Source organism: Asparagus officinalis, chromosome 5 (assembly GCF_001876935.1).
Source record: "Asparagus officinalis chromosome 5, Aspof.V1, whole genome shotgun sequence".
Lineage (NCBI taxonomy): Eukaryota > Viridiplantae > Streptophyta > Magnoliopsida > Asparagales > Asparagaceae > Asparagus > Asparagus officinalis.
In genome coordinates this window covers 13,286,029-13,299,298 of record NC_033798.1, presented here as the reverse complement: position 1 = coordinate 13,299,298, position 13,270 = coordinate 13,286,029, and positions in this window count along the sequence as shown.

The window sequence follows — 13,270 nt, the reverse complement described above, 5'->3', positions numbered from 1 at the left end:
TTCTAATGGGTAGTTTATTTGTGGCGGTCGGTTCGAGTATTTCGGGTTGAAAAATTTTCAACCCGACCCGAACCGTTTTACAAACAAAACCGAACCGAACTGCTAATTTCGGGTCGGTTCAGTCGGTTTTTTTGGTTTGAACCGAACCATGCTCAGCCCTATTGACGAGGATGAGCAAGAAAGAGAAATTTGATATTGACACTTTAACCTCTTATATACAAGTCAGCTATTCTATGTTAATATTATATTTAAAGGAATGTTCAACGTGTGGAGGTTGAGAAAAAGCTGTAATTATTGATTATCGTACTAATTAATATTATATTACACTATATTTGTGTGAAAGGGACACATCCTAAGATTCCAACTGGGTGGCTTTTTAAATAAGATCCAAAAAATAACATTTTTATCTATTACTATATTTAGGAAGAGACATACTTTTGGCCCTGTGAGCTTCCTTTTTAAAAATCTAAAAGTACCCTCAAATTTTATGTAAGATTTGAAATCAGTTTGAGGAAAAGCTTGGAAATGATCCAAGAAATTTCCAACAAACTCTCTTAATTTCTAAGAAAATACCCAAAATTCTTGGAGGTTAGTCACCTAGAATTTAAAATTGGAATTGAGATAATATGTGGGATAAATTTTTAAGGTGTTAGTCTAGAACTAAAACTAGAATAAAATTTTACAGTGTTAGTCAAGTAAAACTCTAACAAAACTAGAATTGGAATAATGGTACAAAATTATCCCATTTTTTTTATTTTTCTATACAAAAATAAGAGTTCTAGTCTCTCAAATTATTCCAAGTTTTAGTTTGGAACTAGGTGGTAAAAAACTAGAACTCATATTTCTTTTGATATTTTTTATTTTTTATATAAATTTTTTTCTTTACTTCTTCCCTATTATGGTTATCACCATCATTAGACCATCATTATAATAATAATTGTCAATATCTTATAGTCTAACCAAAAGTTATTTAATAGTAAAGAACATTATTGTAAGCAATTATCAATCAATAATAGTAAGTTTAAAATACATAAATAGTATTTATATCTTTAAAATGCATAAATATATATTTTATGATTATAAAAATTTATCCCACAATTTATCAAAATATCCCGCTTCACAAAATTGTTCCTATTTATCCCACTAAAATATCCCACTTGTGAAAAATTATTCCACTTTAACAATTATCCCATTTTACATGAAAATGTCCCAATTGACTAACACCTAAAGTGGAATAATTTTTCGCTAGTGGGATATTTTAGTGAAAAAAATAGGAATAATTTTATGTAGCGGGATATATTGATAAAATAACGTAGGATAAATTTTTATAATCATGAAATATATATTTATGCATTTTGAAGATATAAATACTATTTAATTATTTTAAACTTACTATTATTGATTGATAATTACTTACAAGAATGTTCTTTACTATTAAATAACTTTTAGTTAGACTATAAGATATTGACAATTATTATTATAATGATGGTCTAATGATGATGATAACCATAATAGGAAAGAAGTAAAGATAAAAAAAATATAAAAAATAAAAAATAACAAAATAAATATGAGTTCTAGTTTTTTACCACATAGTTTCAAGCTAAAACTTGGAATAATTTGAGAGATTAGAACTCTCATTTTTGTATAGAAAAATAAAAAAAGTGGGATAATTTTATACCATTATCCACATTTTAGTTTTGTTAGAGTTCTACTTGACTAACACTATAAAATTTTTATTCTACTTTAGTTCTATGTGGCTAACGCCTTAAAAATTTATCACACAGATTATCTCAGTTCTAATTTTAAGTTCTAGGTAACTAACCCTCTTAGCGGACCCACTACTCTCCCACAGACCTCTTTTAACTGACCTACAAATACAATCCACAACTTTTTTTTTTTCAACAACGGACAATTAATTACTCATGCCATATGGCTAGGGAGACAAGTAGATGTAAAGTTTTCTAGCTCCGGTGGGTCGTTTTTTTCTTGATTCAAATCCCTTTACTAGAGTGTGTACAAATTTGAGCCATGTAAAATATAATGAATTAATAGAGTCTAAAATAAAAAAATTTACTATGCAAAGTTGTACTTAACTATCCACACATCACGTGTATCAGAAAACTTCAGAAACTAGTTATAATATAAGAGAAATGATAAAGGCACACATCCGGTCACACCCTCATCTATATACAGTGCAGGGGCCTCACTTGAAAGTTTATAAAAAATCTCAAGTGGGCCCTTGCACTGCACTGTAGTTAAAAAAAGATATAACCAGAAGTGTACCCGAGGGTGTGCGCGTAGTGCCTTCCATAATATAAAGCATCTCATGCTACTTGTTTAATCTTATTTCGTTATTCGATGCCATTCACAAACATTTACCCCCTATCATTGTCCTCTCAGCTATAACCTCGTGATTGTGCACGTTTATCACGAACTTATTTAATAATTCGCATAAAATGATTGGCAAGATTCGGGAATCAAATATAATTATCACACCGACGACAAGTCAAATTAAAAATTATGATCAGATTATGGATCATAGACTATTTAGTCTATTAATTAATTGGAAAAATTGCTTCAGGCCCTCAATTTCCTTACGAGTATTCCGTTCACCCCCAAGATTTTTTTAACACTCCCAAAACCCCCAAAAGCAAATCTACAATTCTCTAAGCCACAAAACACAAAACCCAAGAGTTTAAAACATGTGAATGTTGTGCGCGGCGGAACAAACACAAACGCCGAGAGAGAAGACAACTCAAATAAAAATATAATGACACAAACTCAAACACAAAAGTTTAACGTGGTTCGGCAAATTGCCTACGTCCACGGGGCAAGAAGGGATGAGTTTTCACTATAGAGAAAGAGAGTACAAAGTAGAGATTACAAGATCACTCAACTAACATCTCAAACAAATCTCTCAAATCTCTCAAACTAAACATTCAAACAAATTGCTCAGAAAGATCTCTCTTTTCTGTGCTCAAAATCACCTTCAAGCTACTCAATCAATCGATAGATAACCCTAAAAAAACGTGGTTGCTATTTATATCAAATAGCAAACCCAATCAATGCAGGAAACCAAGTCCAGGCCCAAAACCGCATCGCGGTCAACCGCAGCGTCAGTCGCGGTCGACTGTGGCAAATGACAGAGAACAAAAAAACCACTACAGGGTCTCGCGGTCGACCGCCGCACCACTCGCGTCCGCGGTCGACCGTAACGCCACTCGCGGTCGACCGTGAAGCATTCAAAATGTTTACTGCTTCAATTTTTCTGAGCTTCATCACCTTCGCCTCCAATTCTACAATTCTCCACCTCGGTGAAGTTTTTCCAAAACTAAACCGACACTAACCAAACCAAATGTCCTACTTATTACGTCTAGTACAAAGTGAAACAAAATCACAACAACAGACTCAATCCACAACAAGTCGAGACCCAAATGAGAATGCGAACACTTCTCCAAACATCGGTATCTACTCATCAAATCGGCTGTATCAAAACTGACTGCCTACGTATCCTTTTGTCCAAGGAATCAAGTCTCACGTAATTCACCCAACGGCCTCCAAAGGCCCTCAATTAACTAGAAGAGTTCGCAACCCTTCTCCAACATCATCAATAAATCTGCGGCTGATAGCTCCTCCAATGTCCTCACACTAAAACAATCCAAACACCTCCACTATGGTGAACCAATGGTCATATTCAAACTATGTCTACTAGCTGCACTTGAATCAATCAACTCATCATCTGCATCCAAATCCAAATGATATCCAAACTGTGTCACCTCAGCCGGAATCCCAAATGATACAGTATGATCTAGAGTATGTGGAGTAATCTATACCTAATATGAAGTAGCATCACTCTTCACCCGCTGTGATACCTCTATGATCTGTCCAAAACTCTCCACCTGCTGAGAGTCAATAGGCTCCCTCATCAAAGCCTCATCCAATGTGACAATACCAGACCAAATATCCAATTGAGTTTTACCTCCTATCACAGCAGTTAGCAACCCTTTAATAAGGTGACTTGAATATATCGAAGCCTCAGTCCAGAAACTCTTTTGCAAACTACTGCTTAACCACAAACACCGATCCTCCTCTAGCAAGGCATAGTTCTCCAAATTTGCCATCCCATCTAGTTGCCCCAAGATTTTCTTTCCAGCGAAGTGTCTCAAAATACCGTGAGCTCGCCTCAAATGCAAAAACAGGCCCCTCTTGTATCTCCTACCAAAATCAGAATAAAATACCTTCACCTTTCTACCAATCTCACACTTTTTCAATATGTTGGAGACTACTAGGACTTTATCCAATCGGGATTTAGTTGCAACCCAAGCATGCCTAGAACAACCACCAACAAAGGAAACCAAACATCTATTACCTCCCAATGATGCCTCCTTGGGAGGCCCCCAAATGCCTACGTGAACTCCATTGAAAAAACCTTTTGTATGGTGAATAGATGTACCAAACTTCACCTCAGTCTTCTGGCTCACATCAAAATGTTCACTGGATTTCAAATTACAGGTCAATGCACCAATCTCCAAATCAATACTGGAATGACAAAGCCCCAAATGTCACAGTCTAGTCGAATCAACAAAAGTCGCCAGCTCTCCACCTGTCACCGAACTTCTAATCAAATAGTACAAATTATTCCTCTTGACGCCCTTCATCACAATCAAAGAGTCTTTCACGATCTCAAGAACCATTTCCTCAACACGAACCTTCAAACCCTCTCCAACCAAAGCTCCAATTGAAATTAAGTTCTTCCTCAAGGAAGGAACATATCTCACACCATATAACTCCCTAACAGTCCCGTCGAACATCTTGATGCAAATTCTTCCTATCCCAAGGATCTGGTATGCATGGTTGTCTCCCATGTACACCACACCGCTATCTAGCTTCTCAAAACTGGAGAACCATTCTCTTCTAGGACACACATGATAGGTCGCACCACTATCCAACATCCACTCGGATTCCCTCGAATAGCTACCTGTAAGACTGATAGAAAACGAATAAATAGAAGTATCAGAAATATTACCATCCGATATAACGATGTTTGCTTCTGATGATGGTTGATTCCCTTTTCCCTTCTGCTTATTCTTCATCCATTCGTCGATCTTTGGACAATCTTTCTTCCAATGGCCAGTCTCCTTGTACTAAGCACACTGATCTTTTCTAACTGTAGGATGCTCTATTCTAGACTGTGACTTCCAATTCTTTCGGTTTGGATTTTTCCCTCTTGCGACCAGTGCCTCCGCTACTGTCTCAATTGAAATCTCATTATCCTTCTTTTGATGCTGATCATTCACAAGTATAGCGGTGATCTCACTATATAAAAGAGATGTCTTCCCATTAATAAGAGTAAGGACGAAGGTCTCATATTTCTCATCAGGTAAGGAACTCAACAACAACGTCTTGTCCTCATCTTCAATCATAACATATACATTCGTCAAATCCGTAAGAAGCTTCGTGTAGTGGTTTATGTGATCACCAATGGAGGTTCCTTTCTTTAATTGGAAGCGATAAAACCTCCTCTTCAAATGCAAGTGATTCTCCACACTCTTGGTCAAATACTTAGCTGAAGTCTCATTGATCACATCATACTTCAAATCTTGAGTCAAACAAGACCTAATCACACTATACGCCGTTCGATTCATCTTCTTCCAAACCTTCTCATTAATATCATCTGGCTTGCCATCCAATTCTAAAGTATCTTCTAAATTTTGCGCGTTCAGCGTATCCAAGACTTTACATCGCCAAAGTACAAAATTATTAGTGCCATTAAACTTCTCCACGTCTATCTTCATAGAGTGGATATTCAAACTTTGGACGGTCTTCATACCTGAAGTACCCTCCACAACTCCTTCTTTCCCGGTCATAATTCCTCAAAGCACCAACAACCAAAGCGGAACAAACAAAGAATAGATCCAAAAACTAAAAAAAGATAAAGTCTTTACAAAAAAGATCCCACCTTTAACTCCAAACGAAGCCCTAGACGAATTTCCAAAGTGATCTACTCTTCCAAATAACCCAAGCGTAGCCCGAACTCTGATATCACTTATTGTGCGTGGCGGAACAAACACAAATGCCGAGAGAGAAGGCAACTCAAATCAAATAATAATGGCACAAACTCAAATATAAAAGTTTAACGTGGTTCGGCAAATTGCCTACGTCCACGGGACAAGAAGGGATGGGTTTCCACTATCGAGAAAGAGAGTACAAAGTAGAGATTATAAGATCACTCAACTAACCTCTCAAACAAATCTCTCAAATCTCAGAAAGAGAGTACAAAGTAGAGATTATAAGATCACTCAACTAACCTCTCAAACAAATCTCTCAAATCTCTCAAACTAAACCCTCAAACAAATTGCTCAGAAAGATCTCTCTTTTCTATGCTCAAAATCACCTTCAAGCTACCCAATCAATCAATAGGTAACCCTAAAAAATGTGGTTACTATTTATATCAAACAACAAACCTAATTAGTGCAGGAAACCAAGCCCAGGCCTAAAACCGCATCGTGGTCGACCATCGCGCCAGTCGCGCTCGACCGTGGCAAACGACAGAGAACAAAAAACCACTACAGGGTCTCGCGGTCGACCGATGCACCACTCACGGTCGATCACAAAAAATCTAGAGACTTTTCTATGTTCATGCATGTCCGCGTTCGACCGCAGTGCCACTCATGGTCGACCGTGAAACATCGAAAATATTTTCTGCTTTAATTTTCTGAGCTTCGTCACCTTCGCCTCCAATTCTACAATGAAGACCATAATACCATTTCTCTCTCTCTCTCTCTCTCATGATATCACTGTGATGATTTAAAATGGGTTTTGAGGGAAAAAATTATACTTCCCTCCAATTTTTTTTCAACGGCGTTAATATCGGTGATGAAACTTTCCCAGTGTTCATTTAAGATGCAAAGAAAGTTGCGATATTGAAGATGGTGATGACGAGTAGCGATGGATTCAGCATCGCTATTCCGAAGAAAAATGCGGGAACTCCGATGATTTTTGGTGTAATTTTTTTCCTTTTTTAACATGTACTTGAATTTGAGTGCTATATTTTTTGTTATTTTATATATGGTTATAATTTTTTTTGAAATCGATGACTTGAGATTAAAGTAAAGTCTATAAATTTATATATTGTTATTATTTTACTGTAAAGAGTTTGTTGTTAAGGTTATGAGTTAGTTGTGAAGGAAGATTACGTGTTGGTTGTGAAGTTTACGAGTTGGTTATGAAGGTTACGAGTCGGTTGTCAAGGTTAGGAGTTGGTTATGAAGGTTACGAGTCGGTTATCAAGATTACAAGTTGGTTGTGAAGGTTACGCGTTGATTGTGAAGGTTATGAGTTTGTTGTGAAGGTTATGAGTTGTTTGTGAAGGTTACGAGTTAGTTGTGAACCCCGGTAAGGAGTTAGTTGTGAATGTTACGAGTTGGTTGTGAAAGTTAGTTAACAACAATCACAATTAACTTATCGCGGAGGTTCATAACTAACTCATAACATTCACAAACAACTCGTAACCTTCACAAAAAACTCATATCCTTCACAACCAACTCGTAACCTTGACAACCACTTATAATCTTCACAACCAACTCGTAACCTTCACAACAACCTCCTAACCCTGACAACCAACTCGTAACCTTCACAACCAACTAGAAACCTTCACAACCAACTCCTTACCGAGGTTCACAACCAACTCATAACCTTCACAACCAACTCGTAACTTTTACAACTAACTTGTAATCTTCACAACCAACTCCTAACCTTGACAACCAACACGTAACCTTCGCAACCAACTTCTAACCTTGACAACTGATCGTAACCCTTACAACCAACTCGTAAACTTCATAACCAACTCGTAATCTTCAAAACCAATACGTAACTGTAGGCGTCTAAAAATGCCTATAGGTATCCATGCACAGCTCGAGATAGAGAGAAGGTGATGAACGCCACTATCTAAGTCTAAGAGGATTATCCGACGCCGATGAACACATGAAGCGAAACGGCGAACCAAATAACATGTGTGCTCACCGGCCACCTCCAAGTGGCCCATGTACTCACCAGCCACCAAATGGTCGAACCAAGTGGCCCGCATGCTCACCGGCCACCACCAAGTGGCCCACACGCTCATCGGCCACCAAAACAGCGTACAGATCAACGAAACGACGAAATACGCGTAACGACGGAACAAGTCAAAACCCGGAAAACCAATAAAAGCCGCTGGCGGCCGAGTCACATCAAAACGAGGCTCAGCCAGGCCGAGCCACCAGGTGACAATTCGGCCAGAAATGTGATTTTTCGGTTTTGACGGTTTTTCTTGGGATTTGTTTGTTCCTGGACGTTCCAACCGATCTGATACTATGGTTATTCAGTTCTCAACTGAAGATAGAGAAAAATCCATTGTTCTTATCCAAATACCCACTCCCGAAGCTTATAAACAGGAGCTCGGGTGCTTATTCCAAGAAGAGGAGATCAAGAGGGCGAAGCGCTGCCGAATTGGAGAGTGGAGCCATGAATTTACAGCAAGGGTTAGCAAATCTTGGCGATCTCCTGCGCATAAAAAGTGGAGTTCAAGAGATCTGAGACCCGTCCCCTATTCCTCCGGATTTAAGCTTGGTCTTAAATCCCGAGAAGAGTCGTGATTTTGCTTAGTCAAAATCACCGCTACTGTGATTACTTCCTTTGTGAAGTGAGAGCATTGATTATCCAACTTCTGCTAACCGGATCTGATCCGCGGTGGTCCATGGATATTGACGTCCCCGGCACAAGCAAATAACCCACACAAGCAGCGGGTGATAAACGTCCGTTGCGCTGTTTGACAAGAGTTGTAATCTTTATTTTCATTGTATAAAGAAGATCTTATAAAAATATCAACTTTTCTTTTCGTTTGAATTTATTGTAATGACCAAAGTTGTAATAGATTCGATGACAATGAAAACGTTAACTTTTGACCCAAACAAGCTGGCGACCACAGTGGGAGGCAACAGTTTCGCTGCCGAAGTTGTCGTACCGTAACCACGGATCCGGATTTTGGTTTACGAAGAGGTCGAGTACGAGTTCGACCAATTAAAATTTGAGGAATATCTGTCGTCCTCCTCCTCCAGATCTTCCGCCCCTCACAAGCAAAGAAAGATCAAGGCTCCCGTTGCCGCTGTAACCCCGCTTTGCAATACCCCTCCGGCCTCCAACGAGGCCAGATCTACAGATCTAGACCTTTCCTCCATCAAGGAGTCAATTGCTGAAAGCGTGCCAACCCTATCAAAGAGGGCACGCCAAAGACAGCGCCAATGACTTGCGCGCCGATTTGCTAAGGCTTTGGAGCCTGTTGATGGGATCGGCTATGAGGCGGATCTGAAACGCAGAAAGAACCGAGTTCCCCAGCGGCAAACAGATGCCCTCTCCTCCGAACCAGCAGCGAATGAATGGATCCAAGTCAAACGGACCCGCTCAACCCTCGATGAGCGCATTCAGAAGCGTCGCGCCTTAATTGCGCACACACGAATTTTCGTGCGAGAAGCGCAGAAGATGAAGCAAGAAGAAGTGATCAAGAAGCCACTAAGATCACGCTGAGTCTGGAGGCCAAAGTCCAAACCGACATAAAAAACAACCCAAACGGTGCCCGAAGGCATTGAAAAAACCAGAAAACCAAATGGTGGCTCGGCCAAATTCAAACCACAAAATGGTGGCTCGGCCAAAGTCAAACCACCAAATGGTGGCTTGGCCAAAGTCAAACCACCAAATGGTGGCTCGGCCAATGTCAAACCACCAAATGGTGGCTTGACCAATGTCAAACCACCAAATGGTGGCTCGGCCAATGTCAAACCACCAAATGGTGGTTTGAGCAAAACTCGGATTGGTTCGGTTCGTTTCACTGCTGATTCACTTCCTACAGTCCCGTCTGGGTTGCTGATGGCCTCTATTACTGTCCCGACAAGTTCCGCACCTCCAGTGGAGACCCGCGACAGTGTGGATTTGTCTCATTTTAAGATGACCATCAAAGATCGTCTTGGCCCGTCACACGGTGATAGAGGCAAAGTTCCAATTAGAAAGCGCTCAAGCCCATTGAACGGATCTCGAGCGGTTTTTCAGGCTGGAGGTCGTGATCGTCCTCCTAAGCAATGGAGGAGAACGTATGACGGGAAAAGTCATGCAAATGACCGCATTGGATTGCGTGTTGAAATCCAGGAGCCTGTTGAGGGCCAATGTTCACAAAAACGTAGCCTCAGACATGCGACTCCTGAAGACGTTAACAAAGCGTTGTATTCCCAGAAGAAAACATACTCGTAGGATGAAGACGTTATACCTGGAAAATCGTGCCAACACACGATAGGTTGCTACAGTCATCAGACTGACGAGTTGTACTATCAAGCTGGGGGTGCGAACAAATCCAGGAAAAGAAGTGCCTGAGACACGGATTCTCACTGTCCGTGGGCTAAAATTATCAGGACAATATTATCAGCGTGTAGCTGCCCCAAGACCGCTCCGCAGAGGGTCTCGGTACATGAGAGGATCGCTAACGAAGCGACTAAGTCCAAGCCAAGACGTTTCCACAAGAAGCGATCGGCTATTCAATGTGACGAACTTCCGGAAGTCACCATAAATATGGCTGATAAGGGAAAGTCGATTCGACCTTCTAGCTCTGACCCGCTTATATCTCATCGTCTAACCCGGTTATGATCAGGAACTAGTAGACAAAGAGATTATCTGAGAATGCAGAGGGGATTATCCTCCGATGATGAAGCATCAGATGCCAACTCTGTAGTCGCTTCTGACCAAATGGTGTCTAGTCCAGGACAATCGCACGAGGCATTCATGATCAACACCGAGAAAATCGCCAAAATTCTTGAGGATGCTCTAACCAAACAGAAAGAGGCATTCAAGATCGAAATGGAAATGGCTATGCTACGAATGAGGGAAGAGCATGACCAACAAATTCGGGCTCTGTCCAATCAGTTCGGTGAATCCAGCCGTCGTAACCTTGCCGACCAAGTAGGTAGCGATTCAGATGTGGATGAACGTCTCGATACTGAGAACCCTCCCCTTGACTAAAACACTGGGGGTGGCCCCGTTATTCCTCTTAAGAATCATCCAAGCCCCGATACGAGCGAGGATGAGAAAATAAAAGATCTCGAGAGCAAAATCAACGCTCTGATGTCTGCTCGAGAGATGAAAAGGACCGGTATTCCGTGTCCATATCCGAGAGAGTGGGATTCGATCCCGTATCCGGCGAAGTTTAACCTGATCAACTTCACACCGTTTGATGGGAAGGGTTCGCCCACTCAGCATTTGATCTACTTCAAGTTCCACTTGGGCATGATCTTCGGCAATAAAGCTTTGATGGTTCGGTCATTCGTTGGTACCCTTCGTGGATCGGCCTTCGATTGGTACCGCCATCTCAAGCCCGGAAGTATTAACAACTGGGACGATATGGAGAGCTCATTCCTCAGCAATTTCTTTGACGACGTCGACGAGGTATCCATCAGGACACTTTTCGATGAGAAACAAGAAGATGACGAGACAGTCGACGACTTCGTCAAGCGCTTCCGGAATAAAGCAATGAACTGCCAAGATCCGATCACGGAGGACTTCATCCTCCAGACATGTCATAACAACCTATCTATTGAGATATTGGAAGTTATGGGAGTCACACCGTCCAACACTTGGAAAGAGTTGAAGATGCACGGAGAGCGGGCCGAACGCTTCCTCCGAAGGAAGAAGGCCGAGAGGAGCCAACCGACGGCTAATCCTCCGAACTCAAACTTCGCCTCCCGTGGTAAGGGAAAAGCACCTGCAGCTGCTGGTGGTGCTAATCAAACGTCACAACAGCAATCCCGAAGGCAGCAAAAGACTTCGGACCCGAGACTCCAAAAAGAGTATTCCTTCAAGGACGAAGACGTTCCAGCCATCTTTGAATCCCTCCTTGAAAACAACAAGATCAAGCTACCACCTATCGTAAATCAGGTGGAAGCTGACAATACTGCGGATCCAAAATACTGTGCGTACCACGGGAGGGTCCTTCATCCTACCAAGGATTGCTTTGCTCTCAAGAATAGCATCCAAACCTTGGTTGAAGCCGGCGTTATATCGCTCAATTAAGTCGAATGAAGACTCCGATAAGTATAAGAGTATAACTGCTCCTTCCTACACTCCGAAGAGTATACGAGTATAAACTGCTTCTCAATCCTCCAACCGGTATACGAGGTTAAACTGCTTCCTGAAACTCCAACCGGTATATGAGTCTAAACTGTTTCCTTTCTTTCATGGGAAGTTCATGGAGAATTTTTACATGTAATATTCTTAAGGATAACCCGGTCATGTAACTCAGTATAATGTTAGACTCAGTTTCGCGAAGGAAGCTGGGGGTGGATGATTTATGTAACGGGAAGTTTCCGGAAGAATGCTACATGTAATTTTCTTAGGGATAACCCGATCGTTACAAACAAAGTGATAAACACTAAACCCCAACTGTGATTTCTGAATACTCTTTTGTTGACAACTCACAGTCTTCCACCACAACATCTCCCACCGATCAGACTAATTGATGGTGGGACTATCAAAATTCTTTCTTCTTCCACCACAACATCTCCTACCGATCAGACTAATTGACGGTGGGACTACCAAAATTCTTTCTTGTTTAATTCATTCAAACTTCCTCTATGTTCGTGTACTCAACACTTTCATGGTTAGAGTCCGGATATAATGCTTAGAACTTTGATCTGTCAATCCTTGACGAATTGTCAAACCCCTTCGTATTAAGTCCTTATCACTTGACACCAAGAACCCCTACCGAGTGATTTGTACAGGTCAACACTCCCACTGTGATTTGTACTCCCACTCCCACTGTCCACTTGATCAAACCTTCCTACAGTTAGGACCACAGTCAAAATCCCCTCTCGATTCCTTCAATGAACGAGAGGTCTACAAATCGAGTGATCAAACCTATAAAAGTTAGGGTCATCTCACGCTCCCACTCCCACCTGGTCAAACCTTTCTACAGTTAGGACCATAACCAAAATCCCCTCTCGATTCCTTCAGTGAACGAGAGGTCCATTTTCAGATCGAGCGATCAAACCTTCCTACAGTTAGGGTCGTCTCAAAACTCCCACCTGGTCAAACCTTTCTATAGTTAGGACCACAGCTAAAATCTCCTCTCGATTCCTTCCATGAACGAGAGGTCCATTTTCAAATCAAGTGATCAAACCTTTCTACAGTTAGGATTACCTCAAACTCCCGCTTAGTCAAACCTTCCTACAGTAAGGACCAAAACCATAATTCACTC